Genomic DNA, 10,081 nt, shown 5'->3' with positions numbered 1-10,081 from the left:
ACTGCGCCATCAAGTGGATTCAAGTGAAATAGGCTCTGTGATTACAACGATGTGATGTGTCAAGCTCTAAACTGAATAAATAAATTGTTTTCGTGGTTATTTATTCTGAATATTGTCTCAGAGAAAGTCAAAACTATCAGGACAGAGTTTTGGTATGATTGTGTAACTGTTAGGGCTCTGATTTCTAGAATTGATTCAAATCGGGGAAATGCCTCAGACAGTCAGAAATATTATAATTCACATCATGCATCAGTACATTTCCGTAATTTTGAATCTATAAAAATAAAGCTGACACTTTATCAAAGGTGTAAGCATGACAGCAGATGTCTTTGAGTCAAAGTAGCTGAGGATAAAACACAGAAAAACATGAAGGTGATTTTCCTGGCCTGGGATTTTATAAGAATATTCTGCAGTAGATCAAAAACGAAAGAAAACCATTAATCAACATAAACCATCAAGTTACAGTCAAAACGCATCAAAATGATTCAAGCTGCGCTCAAGCTGTGCTCAAGCTGCGGTTAACAGAAGGTTTTTAACTCATGCTCACCCTACCTTGATGTTCATCAACATCAGGTTGGAGAACAGGTGAGTGTAGTGATGATCCGCTTGAAGCTGAAGCTCCGGTGCGTGTGTCACAAAAATCAACACACTGCTTCAGAAGCTCTGTGTCGAAGCTTGATTCGTTTGGCCAGAGTCACATGATCAGTGACGTCCGAAGCTTCATTTAGAACCTAACTGCTTCGGTGTCTGATTCAATGGTTTATAAGGAAGCGAATCATTCGCGGGATTTGTGGAGTGTTTTGATGGTGACAGATAGCGAACCACTGATCATTCCACTGAGAGATTTGGAGCCAGCGAGGAATAGAGGAGGTTCTGTTGTTTGGGAGAATTATGAGTTGATTTTTGTCAATCGGGTGGGTTTTCCAGCTTTGTGTTCTGGCCGTTTGCTTTTGTTTTGTGCGTGTTTATTTTATCTGAAAACGGGAAAAAGGTAAAATGTCAAAAATCTGCTTCCATAATATAAATATCATTAAATAACTTTAGAAAAACTTCCACTTGACTCTTTACATGTAATGTTGTAAAAATATATATTTTATTGTTTAATTAATCTGAAAATGTTAGTCTGCCAAATGTGCAGCAATTGAATTTCTTTATTCTCTTTAGCTGATAGTTTGTGGGGCCCAGGTAGACTGTATAACTGCATCTCTACCAGTTTCTCTGCACTCCAGCCTCCTCTGGGCCATGTGAGGGGATTTTCCTTAAGGCAGGAGAAATTATCTCCACGAAAAGGAACAGGTTCGGCCATCGCACAGTGGAACAAATTCTCTTTTTAAATAAAAATGAAAAAGGGTTACCGTCAATGCATCATGTTTTTAATTTGCAAGTTCATAAGCATTTTCCTTTTCCATTTCACAATCAATTCTACCCCCAGGTCAAAAATATGTCTGGGAAAACTTCCTTAATATAATATTATTTATAAATGCGATTAATTGCATACGTGCATGGAGGCAAGACCTCACAGCAGAAGCATACTCCATAATGTGTTTTACATTATTATATGTATATATATGTAACGTGGTATTTTTCAATTATTGTATTTACCAACATCAAGAAGTCACAAGCAAAGGAAGACCACACCATGGTGCATGTTTAAACAAGGAGAGTTTACTGGTCAAAACTATTTATTAAACAAATAAACCACATTTTCTTAACCACCAAAAAATACACGTTCAAAGCAACACAACGGAGGCCCAATATCAGACAGGATTCCACTCTGTAGAGTGGGCAATCATAATGAAGCGGTTGGTTTTATTTTGTGGATTCAAGCTGCTCTTCATATTTTTGGCCACCAGATGTCACCAGAGAGGACCGTGTTGAAAAGCTTCGAGTAATGAACCGTTTTTCAATACAAGCTTCAGAAAGCTTCATTTGGCCATCACTAGGTGAGTGCAACCACATTTATCACCTAACACACCCATGACTCACACCCCACACCCGTGCACCAATACAGTGAGTCCATTTAAACCCACCCACTTAATCAAAAAAGGAACAACTCATATGGGTCCTACAATCTGATTACGTTTCTGTGAGTATTATTATTTTTGAGTCTGCTAAATGACTTTAATAAAATCTCCTGCAGTTAAATTTTTTCCTTTTGAACGCTTTGTGAAACATGAATGAATGTGAGTATTAATGAGTTTTAGTGTAAATGGCTCTTACAGGTGACACCATCCTTTCAAAGTAAGAGTCAATCGGGGCGACTGGCCAGGCCTCTAAAACCGTCCCAGGTAGCAAGTTGGTAAGTCCATTTAAAGCTTTGAATGTCAACCATTAAAAGGAAATTCTTTGATCAGCACCAGATTCCTGTTGATTTTCGGAATAAACTGATAAATCCTTTAATACAACGGCTGATAATTACCGGTATGATTATTTCAGTCAAAGCTGAAACTGCTCAGAGAAACGGGAAAGAAGAAGTGACACCAAGTTACTTTAATTCTGTCAGCACAAAGTTAAAAAGTCACAAACTGTCAGTGTGACGTTACTTTAGTTACAGAGTGCTTTTATTGTGAAAATCGGTCTGCACGTAGGTGAAGGCCTTCCTTTCCAGGAAGCAGCTAAACTGTCAGGAAGTAAGTGGAGCTTGTTGTTGGTGTGTGTGAAGAAACCGTAAGTTTGCTTTGTTTCCTCCTTTAACAGTTTGTTTTTAGGAACTTTACTGTTTGTTCAGCTCATGTTTGATTTCTTCTCACAACAAGCTGTGTGTTTTTATTTCCGGTCCCTCCATTCAAGAGAGAGACCGCTCGATAGTTCAGATAGTGATGGCTTGCTTGAAGCTGACGCTTCTGTGTCCCAATTCAGGGTCAACGCGCTTGAAGTACGCGCACTACGCGTACTATCAGTACGAGAAGTGCGGAAGTGAGAGGCTCGTGAAATGGGACGGTATCCGGTTGTTCAGTGATGACACGACGAATCCTGCTTCCGGGCCTAAAGTAGTCTGCGTTTAATATGGCTTTTGTGTTGTTAACATGTTTAATGTTTTGTATTTTCTTCTATTTAATCTCAAAAAGCTCCTAAAACAGTCAGTGATCACTGTTGACCTCCCTCGGCTTTTATTACCGCTAATCATTTATTTAAGCTCAGTTTTTAAAACCTTAGGATGTAACTACAGCCCAGCCCATGCAGCAGTATATGAATGACTAACCTCGTATTGTGGATGGATTATCTCAGTTGTTCTCCTGGCTGAAGTTTGGTCCTTTTACAGCATCCTGCCATGCGATTACATTTGTTCCTGACCACCGAGAACACTCACGTTAACTTTTATCGAGTGGAAAAAAAGTTAGCTTGTTTATATTATGCTAACATAGCTGTGTCGCTAGCGGTCACGTAGCACATCATTATATACCAGCTAGCCCAACTTCAGTAACCCTACAAACGTCACTGCTGTTTAGTTTTCTGTCTTCATTTATGCTGGAAGTGATAGCAGAGCTGTACGTTTTAATTTGTTTCCAAAACCCCGCAGTCAGGACATGCTATATTGTATTTAGATGGAAGCTAGCGAGCTAACTCCCTGCTAACTTCTAACTCCGTTAAATGTCATAAATTCTGTTTTCATGGATGCCTGGATGTTAAACTCAATTGTTACACCTGGTAGAGCAGAACGCTGATCATTTTATTAAAGATGAAAGACTTTAGACAGTTTTTCAACTCTCAGTAATGCCATAGTGATCGTTTGATATATGGACCTGCAGCGGAGTTTAGACCCAGACACGGCTAGTGACGTCAGACTGAACAACCGGATAGGGCTTTGGAGCGTTATGTCACGTGGAAAGGATTTTGGCCCGATCCGCCATTTTGGGGGTCTAGCGCAAGTGAAAAGGGAGCGAAGGCACACACAACAGCCATGGTTCGTATTTGCTGTGTGGTCGGCTGCAATGTTCGATCGCACGACCAGCAAGAAAATAAGCTTGAAAATGGTTTATCTTTTCATTCTTTCCCAACCTGGAAGCAACATGAGGCAGCTCGTGTATCGATGTTAGCAAACCATGATACTAACCGCGAGACACGTTACATACAGCTTTGTGTGAGAGAAATGAAGGAGAAAATGTTTTGTTAGTCATTCATTTTTGTTCTGACATCACTTTGATTAGTTGAGTATCTGAGGCTGAGACCACAGGACTGTAAAACATGATTGTTGGGCTTCATTTCTGTGCTGAACAGTCATTTAAGATTAGTTAGTAAATAACAATTAGTTAGTTAATGTTGTTCATGAGACTATATATATATATATTTTTTTTTTTTTTTTTTTTTTTTTTTTTCTTAAATGACATCAGAAACAGCAGTATGCGACATTACGTGATGGCAGAGCTTCAGTTCATCCTTTGTCATTTTTTTTTTTTTTTTTTTTTTTTTTAATAAATAGGACAGGGGGAATGAATGAGAGAGAGAGGGGGAGAGAAAGAAAGAAAACCCAAGGGGAGAAGAGACGGTGAGAAGGGGGGGGAAGAGAGACAAAAAAAAAAAAAAAAACTCCTGGGTCACCTGTATGGAGAAAAAACAAACAAACAAACAAACAAACAAACAAACAGAGGAGACAGCAAACAACAAAGAGCAACATAATAATAGAGAAAACAAAGCACCATCACAATAAACTAGCTAGTCATAGATATCAGTATTTACTAAGTAATAAACGATATTGTGCAGCACGCAAGATAGACAGCGCACAGTGTGCTTTGAGGCAGCAGCCAAGAAAGCTTTAGTCCGCGTCTGTGAATACCCATGTGTGCATACCTGTGTGGATCAGCATGCTTGCATTCCAAAGGTTTCTCCATGTAATGATCTGCTAGGGAGTGTGGGGGGGCCACAGCCCCGTCCTCCAGGGTGTGAAGCGGGTATGGAGGAGATCAAAACTCCAGACATCCAGAGGCCCCCAGAACACAAGAGACCATGGAAGACCAACAGAGGGGCAGCCGCGCCACTGTTCCAGTAAGAGCTGAGGAGAGTCCCAGATGAGGGCTCACTCAGCAGCCGCGGAGCAGAAGCCAGGGGGAGTTGCAGTGACGCGCCCGTGAGCTCCGCCGGCCCCCAGCTGCGCCTGAGTGACCGAGCCCTAGGCCGAGAGGCCGGGGGCACCCCACCTCCAAAGGGGCCCGAGCGAGCCCCAGGCCCCAGGCCCCGACAAGCGGCCGCCAAGGAGTGAGCCGGTGTGTACCCGGACGCCCACCCCCAGACACAAAGAACCACCAACACACCGACACCTGAGGGAGTCCGCCACCGGCAGGGGAAGTGGTGGTGGGTGGAGATAGGCCTCCAAACCTTGGAGGGCCTGAGGTGTCCCCAGAGAGGTGGCGTCTGATACCCAACCTGACATATAGACACAGACATACAGGCACACACAGACACAAACATCCATTCCCACCCTCATGCTCTCATATGCACTCACTCCACACTCAACCAACGTGGAGACAGACATAAAGAGACGCTGTACACACAATCACACTCCCCAAGCGTACTCTACAAACCGGGTCTAGGTACCCTTGCCCCTGGAGGGGGGAATTGCACCCAGACCCAGGTGGTGTTACCCTTTTCCCTGCGGTGGGGAGAGGCAGACCACCCCGACTCCGCAGCAGCAGGGAGGCCCCACACCCCAGACCGCAGTCGGACGGCCAACTCCTCCTACTAGCCCCCCCGCTCCAGCAGGCCGCAGAGAATGGGGGTGGGAGAAGACTCCAAACCTCCCTCCACCCGCTCATTGTAGTGTTGATGCATATGTGTTCTAAGGTGCAATTAAAACCCAGGAGGGCATGGAGCTACCTGCCAAGGAGCAGCAGGTAAGCGCATGGTCCCTCCTGCTAGCCCTCAATGACTAAGTGTATTTAAAATTGAGAGGTGGGCAACGACGTCAGGGGTGAGGTATACACCCTGATGGTGATTTGGACTCCGTGATTGTGCCCACCCCCAAGATCCTATATGTATGTGTAATGAGAGTGTGAATAATGTGAATGTCTAAGTTGTGGGATAAAATTGAGGCAGAGGCAGCCAGAAGGGGACAGGGGGGGGGGGGGGTAGCCTCCTCTGCACCCTGGTGACATACCCCCACTCCAAGGCCCTGCATGTGTGGGTGGTTGTGGAGGAGCGGGAAGAGGGAGGCAGCTGGAGATGGGGAGGGAAGGAAGGGAGGGGCAGGTAACCCCTCCCTGGGGCCAGCTCCCCCGCTGACCCCAGTAGGCACTCCCACCCTCCGCGACCCGCCAGGGAAGGGGGGCCCAGGCCCATCAGACCGGGGCCCAGTGCAGTAGCGCCCCCCGGCTCCACAGAGCCCTGGACAGTCCACCCAACCCCACCACAGAGAAAACTGCACCCACCCCACCAACCACACATCTTCCAGACTACATAAGACGGTAAACGCCCAGGCTGAGATCTTCCTCCACCTCTCCTGTATCTCCCCCTCCTGCAGAGAGTTCCTGAGAGAAGAAAGCTCCTGCCAGATGTGACCATCCCCCCCACCAGTTGAAGAGCCCCCCAGGCGGCTCGATGCACCGGCGGCACCCTGCTCCAGGGCCGGGCCCCCATGCACCCACCCGCCCACAACCCCGGCAACACACCAACCAGGACCCGAGCCCCCGAGGCCCGGCCCGGGCCCCCGCCCAGAGACGGAGCACCCCCAGAACCTCACGCCCATCCCGGACCCACCCAGGGGCAGCCAGGTTGCCAGGTCAGTAACCCACGTCCGTCAGCACAGACCCTCCCCTAGCCCCGCTGCACGCAGCCGCGAGGAAACAGTCACCTGAGAGCCAACAGAGCCCTCAACCGGACGTGACCGCTACCCCGGGTTGAGCCCCCCAAGGAAGATGCCTCCGGGGAACCCCCCGACGCCCTAAGCCTGTCCCTACCCCCTCACCAATCACAACAGTGAAGGCAGGACCAAACTATGACCCCCCACCCCCACTAGGTGATGGAGCTGATAAAAGGGGCCCAGAGCAATTGATCTGATGTGGTGGCAGAGGCTGTGTCAAGACTAATGTAATCTAATAGATAATTTCTATATTGGTTAGAATTAAGATTATTTTTATTTTTCCAGTTCATGAGGACTGTTTTCTTGGCTATGCATAGGGCAGTGAAGATCATATGGGCTATATTCTTTTCTGAAGTGACATTATCTAAGCTGCCCAACAAACACACTAAGGGGGAAGTTGGAATGTTACATTTCAGACATTTTGATAAGTCTTCACATATCTCGCGCCAAAACTTTTGCACTGGTGGACAGAACCAAAGAGCGTGGATGTAATTGTCTGGTGTATTGCCTTGACAGTGTGAGCAGTTGTTGGAAGATGTAAAGCCCATCTTGAACATCCGATGACCTGTATAGTGCACTCTATGAAGTATTTTGTATTGTATTAATTGCAGACTGGGATTTTTAATTAATTTAAAAGTTTTTAAGCAAATCTGAGACCAGAAGTTTTGGTCTAGGTTGACTGATAAATCTGCTTCCCACTTTGCAGTAGGAAGGGATATTGATTCATCTAATTTAGAAAGTGTTCTGTATATTTTAGATAATAATTTGGGGGATTTAAGAGTAAGAAAATGTGCCGCACTTAGTGGTGTTTGTAATTCAACTTGACTGAGGTTAAATTTCTTTTTTACTATGGATTTAATTTGTTGATATTCTAAAAACCTTGTCTTGTTGATCCCATATTGTTCAACTAGTCTGTCAAATGGAATAAATTCTGTTCCCTCTAATATATGTTCTAAGTATTTAATTCCTTTACAACTCCATTCTGGGAAATTAATCATATTATTGTTTTGTAATATGTCAGGGTTATTCCAGATAGGTGTACGTTTGCATGGGATTAATGAAGACTCCGTTATTTTTAGAAACTCCCACCATGCTGTTAGAGAAAAGCTGATGTTGATACTTTTAAAGCATTCATGTCTTTTGATGTTTGAGCTAATAAATGGTAGGTCTGAAATCTCTAGATCCTTGCATAGTGCCTGTTCAACATCTAGCCAGGGCTCAACTAAGAAGGTATGTTTTAACCATTCTGAGATGAACTGAAGCCTGTTGGCTAAGAAGTATTGGTGAAAATTAGGCAGATCTAATCCTCCTCTATCCTTGGTTCTTTGTAGCGTTTTTAAGCTAATACGCGGGGGTTTATCTTTCCAAAGGAATTTGGAAATATATGAATCCAGAGATCTGAACCAATCTTGTGATGGTTTGTTAGGGATCATCAAAAATAAGTAATTTATTTTTGGCAAGATCATCATTTTTATAGTGGCGACCCTTCCCATGAGTGATATGGGTAAAGATTTCCATCTAGTCAGATCGCCTTCTACTTTCTTTAGAAGTGGGATGTGGTTTAGTTTAGTTAAGTCTGAAAGCTTAGGAGAGACATTAATACCTAAATATTTAATATTTCCGGATTGCAGTGGGGCAGAGGAAGAATTATGGAAGGAGCAGTTAATGGGGAGAACTGTAGATTTTGGCCAGTTAATTGAATAATCTGAAACTCTTGAAAACCAGTTTATTAAAGTAATTACCTCAGAGAGGTTGGTTTGTGTGTTTTGCAGAAAAAGCAACACATCATCCGCATAGAGACTGATTTTATGTTCTATGTTCTTACATTTTATGCCCTTAATTGTTGTAGCCTGTCTAAATGCTGCTGCTAGAGGTTCGATAAAAATTGCAAAAAGTGAGGGGGAGAGTGGGCATCCCTGTCTGGTGCCCCTCAGGAGACAGAAGCTGGAGGATGTCTGGTCATTTGTTCTGATACGAGCCGTTGGGGAATTGTATAATATTCTTATCCAGTTTATGAAAGAGTTTCCAAAACCAAATTTGTGTAAAGTTGCGAATAAAAATTTCCAATTAACTCTGTCAAATGCTTTTTCTGCATCTAGAGATAATATTATGGCTTCGATGTTTTTATCGTATGAGTAGTCTATTAAATTAAGTAATCTACGAGTGTTTGTTGAGGAGTGCCGACCTTTTATGAAACCAGTTTGGTCAGGATGAATTAAGAGGGGGGTCATTTTCTCTAATCTCTTTGAGAGAGCTTTGCAGATTATTTTAAGGTCTACATTTAAAAGAGAAATTGGACGATAGCTTGAGGGAAATAAAGGGTCTTTGCCTGGTTTTAGCAGGAGACTAATGTTGGCAGAATTCATATTTGGTGGTAGTCTGCCCTTTTCCTCGATTTCCTGCAACATGCTGTGGAATACTGGTGCCAAAATTGTCCAGAATTCTTTGTAGAATTCTGCAGGGAAGCCGTCTGGACCTGGAGCCTTATTATTGGGCATACTTATCAGGGCTTCCTGGAGTTCACTTGGCGTCAGTGGCGAATCCAATTCCATTGCTTGACTGTCTAGTAATTTTGGAAGAGTTACGTTGTCAAGAAACAGATCAATTTCATTTTTAGATGGGTTTATTTGTGGTGAGTATAAAGTTTCATAGAAATCCCTAAAAATGTTGTTTATTCTTCCAGGATCATATATTGTGTTCCCCGATAAATCTTTAGCAGCACATATAGTTGTTTTTTCTTTATTTATTTTTAGCTGGTTAGCTAGAAATCGACCTGATTTGTTACTGTGTTCAAAATTCTGCAAGCGAAGTCTTTGTATAAGGAATTGTGTTTTTTTATTAATAATTTCATTTAATTCTAGTTTTGTTTTGCATATTTTGTTCAATGTTTCCTGATCTTGGTCGCACGCGTAGGCTTCTTCTAGTGATTTGATGTTTTTTTCTAATTCCTGAATATTTTTGTTTTCTTCTTTCTTTTTGTGTGATGAGAAAGAAACCGCACTGGAGCGGTTCGCAGCCGAGTGTAACGCAGCGGGAATGAGGATCAGCACCTCCAAATCTGAGGCCATGGTTCTCAGCCGGAAAAGGGTGGAGTGCCCACTCCGGGTCGGGGATGAGTTCCTGCCCCAAGTGGAGGAGTTCAAGTATCTCGGGGTCTTGTTCGCGAGTGATGGGAGAAGGGAGCTGGAGATCGACAGACGGATTGGGGCTGCGGCTGCAGTAATGCGGACACTGCACCGGTCAGTCGTGGTGAAGAGGGAGCTGAGTGTAAAAGCGAAGCTCTCAATT

The 10,081-nt window shown here is 43.8% G+C and overlaps 1 protein-coding gene across 2 annotated transcripts in view; it reads left to right on the top strand.

Annotated features, from left to right (window-relative positions):
* Window positions 1–2,605: 2,605 nt before the first annotated feature.
* Window positions 2,606–10,081, top strand: part of LOC309703478 (protein NLRC3-like) — a 33,195-nt gene continuing 25,719 nt past the window's right edge. For both annotated transcript variants that reach the window (XR_014275911.1, XM_082528335.1), the window contains exon 1: window positions 2,606–2,667. The gene's annotated coding sequence lies outside the window, so the exon portion shown is untranslated. The remainder of the gene's footprint in view (window positions 2,668–10,081) is intronic.

Source organism: Aulonocara stuartgranti, assembly GCF_965226115.1.
Source record: "Aulonocara stuartgranti genome assembly, chromosome: 3".
Classification (NCBI taxonomy): domain Eukaryota; kingdom Metazoa; phylum Chordata; class Actinopteri; order Cichliformes; family Cichlidae; genus Aulonocara; species Aulonocara stuartgranti.
This window is presented reverse-complemented; position numbering and strand designations above follow the sequence as displayed.